Source organism: Lolium perenne, chromosome 7, assembly GCF_019359855.2.
Source record: "Lolium perenne isolate Kyuss_39 chromosome 7, Kyuss_2.0, whole genome shotgun sequence".
In the NCBI taxonomy this organism is placed as follows: Eukaryota; Viridiplantae; Streptophyta; class Magnoliopsida; order Poales; family Poaceae; genus Lolium; species Lolium perenne.
In genome coordinates, this window is record NC_067250.2 from 75,569,446 (window position 1) to 75,574,904 (window position 5,459).

Genomic DNA, 5,459 nt, shown 5'->3' on the forward strand with positions numbered 1-5,459 from the left:
GGCCAGGCTGTGCCGCCGTGCCGCCACGGTGGCGCCGTGGTGCTCTGCTCCAGGTGTGTCGCCTCCTTCTCTCCTGTCTCCTCTACCCCTTCTCCTTTCTCTGGATGCCTTGGCATCCACCTTGCTGTGCTTCTGCTGCTGCGCCTCTGTGCCTTGCACCATGCCTGCCCTGGTGCTGCCTTGATGTGCTAATTGCTGCTGCCTTCCTGCGCCATTATTCTAGCTGCTGTGCTCGTGCTACTGTTGTGCGTATGCTGCTGCTGTGTTGCTGCCATTGATCCTAGCTGCTGTCCTGTGTTGTTCTTCTCTATATCTTACTGTTGTAACTCATGAGCTCTTGCTCATGAGCATACTCTGATGCTTATGTTTGATTCATTTGCTCCTGTTGTTGCTATATGACTCCTGCCTCTCATGTCTGTGCAATTCCTTGCCCCTGGCTTGATCATGATACATGATCCTTGCATTTTTTTGCAAGTGCCAGTGCTCCTGTGTGCTATCTCTTGTGCTTATATTCATGGACATGCTCGATTGAGCCTAGCTATTGACTTGACAGCTCCATCCCTTGATGGAGTGCTTCTGGATACAATTATAATGCTTTTATTTACTTATCTGTGATACATTTGTTCATGTCTTGTGGCTGATTTAAGTATCTGTCCATGTGTTGATACTAGAATGGATTCTAGCATGCTGTAGCAAGCTTCTGATGATCTTGTGATTATCAGTGGCTTGTAAAAGGTGTGGTGCTCCATCTTGTGCCTTACCAGTGCTCAATTTGAGCTGTGTGTGGTTACAGACTAGTGCTGGTGTGTGTAGTGGTTGGCTCAAGCAATTGCTGTTGCTTGCAGTGATCCCTTGGATCCACTGCAAAGCTCTGTTGTATTGATTACTTGAATATTCATTTATCTGTGTTGTCTTTCTTGGCTAAGTGGATAAATGATGTGAGCTGCCTGCAGTTGTGATCATCTAACTATTCATCTGATTGAGCTAGAGGGATGCCAACAGTTGTTGGGGACCCTAGCTCCACTTTGAACCCAATCTGGGTGATGATACAAGTGCTTGGCTTGATGGTTTGGGCTGTTTCAGTGGTTGAGGTGACCCTAGCAGTAATCATGTACTGCTTTTGGGTAGCTCCCCTCTTGTTGGCTTGCTGTGGCTCACTAGATGCTTTCTGGGTGATCCTTTTGTTGGATTGCCAGTAGCTTTTGATGTTGACAAACAAAAATAGACACAATATGTCTATCTGTCTGATGGTGTAGTGGTCATAGGTGCTAAGTAATTCTGGCTAGCTATATAGGATCATTTCCTTGCTGGATATCTTTGATTATGCCATTGTTTTGGCATACTCAATGTTCCCAGGGTGGCTTCCTATTGGTTTCTCTCCTTTTTACTTGCACCAATTGGCTATTAGCCATATGATGACTCACATAGGGTTTCTACCCTTTTCTGTTGCTGTGAATATGCATATGCTCATTTTATGAGCAAAACTTTGGCTTGCTCATGTTCATCAGTGTATACCTCACTCCAGCTCCTAGTATGAGTTGTTGGTGTAGAGGATTGCTTCTGGTGGATTTGGTTTGCTTGCCCTGCTCCTCCTTGCAAGCTTGTGAATCTTGGTTGATTTCTGGTGGTTGCTGGAATAGGTGGAGCAGCTCTTGCTGTTCACCTGTTCTAGCTGTTCTTGATGTGTTCTTGCTGTTCTTACCCTGATGCTCCTTGACGATGGAATGGTTAGGGTTTGGCTGTAAAAAGCTTAAGTATGCCTCTCCTCTGCTTCTCTGCTCGACAGCAAGGCCTGGTCCTTTTTGGTGACTCTCCCAGGCTTGTGTGCTGTGAGGCATGCACACTAGCTAGTGAGCTGCCTGTGTGTTTGCTGCTTGGTACTTGAGCTGGTGAGAGGATCAGCTCGGCAGAGCTGTCGTATTATCCACTATTTTCACTTCTTTTCTAATCTGCCAAGTGGCTTTGCCACTTGGCATAACATTTGTTGTGCTGTGTTTGTGTGCAGGGATCAATCTGGTGCTCCAATGATCATGAAGATCATCAAGTACAAGATTAAGGGAAGTTTAGCTTGTAGTGTTAGGATAGATCATTGAATTGTAATTTCCTTTTCTTTTCTTTTTCTATATTTGTCCAATTCTTGTAATATGATGTAATATTCCTTTATTTCATTTGTGAATAATGTAAAGACATTGTATAATGTGTGTTAATCAATAAAGCTCAAGTTTTTCTCTAATGAGCTTGTCTTCTTATTTGTATTGTTCATAATGTATATCATTTATGTTTGACTATATGAATTTCCTCATAATTGAATATGGTTATTTATTTAATGTTTGAATTTGAAATTCAAATTCAAATTTGGTTTGAATTCAATCATACAACTTAATTTAGAATTCAATCATGCAACTTAATTTTGTGATGCATCTCCTCTTCTCTCTTCTCAAAACCCTAATCTAGTTAAGTAAGAACAAGTTCATCGCACTCTCGAAACCCTAACCCTGTAGGATGTCGAGCGAGAAACCTGTTCCCCTTTGATGCAGTTTTGTTTTAAAAGCGCGAAGTTTCCCCGTAATTTACAATGCAATGCACATCCCTTTCTAAAATCTACCCCTCGGTCATCTCTAAACCTGGGACATTACACCAAGGCTTATTAGATGGGTACTTCTGTTGCAAGAATTTGATTTACATATTGTAGATAGGAAAGGTGCTGATAATCCTGTTGCTGATAACTTGTCTAGATTGGAAAATATTGCTTATGATCCTGTTCCTGTTAATGATAGTTTTCCAAATGAACAATTGGCTGTAATAAAGGTGAGCTCGCGAGACAGTCCTTGTTATGCTGATTATGCTAACTTTATTGTTTCCAAGTACTTGCCTCCAACCTTTTCAGCCCAGCAAAGGAGGAAATTCTTTTATGACTTGAGGCATTATTTCTGGGATGACCCACACTTATATAAAGAAGGAGTGGATGGTATTCTGCGAAGATGTGTTCCCGAATATGAACAGCAAGAGATATTGAGTAAATGTCATGGTAGTGCTTATGGAGGACATCACGCCGGAGATAGAACCGCCCAAAAGGTTCTACAATCAGGTTTTTATTGGCCAACTCTCTTCAAAGATGCAAGGAAGTTTATTTTATCTTGTGATGAATGTCAAAGGGTTGGTAATATCTCCAGACGCAATGAAATGCCTATGAATTATACTCTTGTTATTGAACCGTTTGATTGTTGGGGATTTGACTTCATGGGACCTTTTCCCTCTTCAGAAGGTAACACTCATATACTTGTTGCTGTTGACTATGTTACTAAATGGGTGGAAGCCATACCTACAAAAAGTGCTGATGGTGAGACCTCTTTAAGAATGCTTTTAGATATTATTTTTCCTAGATTTGGAGTCCCTAGATATATTATGACTGATGGAGGTTCTCATTTTATTCATGGTGGTTTTAGAAAAACTCTTGCTAAATATGGTATTAATCATAGAATTGCTTCCGCTTATCATCCTCAAACTAGTGGGCAAGTAGAACTATCAAATAGAGAAATTAAAGCTATCTTGCAAAAGACTGTTAATAAAACTAGAAAGAATTGGGCTAGTAAATTGAAGGAATCACTATGGGCTTATAGAACTGCTTATAAAAATCCCATGGGAATGTCACCTTATAAAATGGTTTATGGAAAAGCTTGTCATTTACCTTTAGAACTAGAGCACAAAGCTTATTGGGCTGTTAGAGAATTAAATAAAGATCCTAAACTAGCTGGTAATAAGAGGTTGCTGCAATTGAGTTCTCTAGATGAATGGAGAAGTGAAGCTTATGAAAATGCTAAACTCTTTAAAGAGAAAGTTAAAAAATGGCATGATAGAAGGATTATTAAAAGAAAGTTAAAAAAAAAAAGGATTATTAAAAGAGAATTTAATATTGGGGATAAAGTCCTATTGTATCGGTCTCGTCTCAGATTCTTTGCAGGGAAATTACTCTCGAAATGGGAAGGACCATATGTTGTTGAGGAGGTGTATCGTTCAGGAGCAATAAAAATTAGCTCTCTCCAAGGCAATGCTACACAAGTGGTGAATGGACAAAGACTCAAGCATTATATCTCAGGTGATTCTTACAATGTAGATGTTGATGTTATTCGAGTGGAAACACCGGAGGCTTTCATCAAAGGTCAAATTGACAGTCCGCCAGAACTCGACTTTGAATAGGTAACAGTACTGGTAATGAAAAGTTCGTAATTTACTTTCTGAACAATGTTTTTGCTGTTTTTAGAAAATATGAAAAATTACGAGAACGAAACGGAGTGGAGGAGACGCACGAGGGCGTGCCCTCATAGGCCGGCGCGGGCCCCAGCCAGGCCGCGCCGCCCTATGAGCTGGCCGCCTCGTCGCCTCTTTCCGACTCTGGTTCGACCTGGTACTTTCCTTATGACATACAAATTCCTGCTATATAATCCCCCGGACCCCTGGAGGTCCGTATATCGTTTTCTCGACGTGTTTTGTTTCGAGCTATTTCTGCCAGGATTTGCTTCGGATCTAGAGTCATCATGTCTTCGTGGGAAACTCCGAAGAACAGCTCCTGCAAGGACGTTGACAACTTGTACATGGAGGAGCTGAGGATGCACCCCAAGGAGTTGCTGCTCGTTGATGGAGAGCTGCAGATCAATGATGTCCAGAGTCCTAAAGGAGAAAGAAGCTTGGAAGACAGGATGGAGAAGCTAGAACAAGAGGTCTTCAAATACAAGAAGATGGCTGAGTGTGAGGTGGACATCTTCCACAAGATTGTGTCTGAACTTATTGATGCACACGAGAAGGAGACTGCAAAGCTATGGGGCGACATCCTCTCACTTCACGACACCACCAACAAACTCCAAGCTCAACTCTATGACGTTCAGAATCAGAACTGTGAGTATGAAAACAGGTTTAAACACATAAGCTATGCTGCTAGTTTCAGGATTCCCGAGACCAAGATGTCGTTTGTTGATGGAGAGCCTCTTCCTTCGAAATCTGATGATGGGAATTCATCACCACCATCGCCGAAGGAGTAATTCATCGTCGGTATTGGCATCCCCTTGGTTTGTTCCAAGCTTGGGGGAGTGCCGCGGTATCACATCATCACTACCTTTTACTTTTTACTATCAAGTAGTGTCATATCATGAGTAGGGAAGTTATCATATAAGATGGGTTGCAGTGTGGAAGTATCTCTCCTTTAGTTGGTTGTCTATGTATCCCTTGGTGTGAGTTATCGTTATGGAATATTAATGAGAAGTCTTATCATTTACATATTACGCATCTTATTTTAGTTTGCAATCTTTATTATATGATTGATCTTGATATTAGTATTGGTATCACTTTGGGAGCATTGAATAAATCTATTTGGTTTTGGCAAACTTAGCATTGGTCAATAGCAACAACACTTTGAGGTTTAATTAGAAAAGAGAAATACTCGTAGTTGTTTCATTATCTTCCTT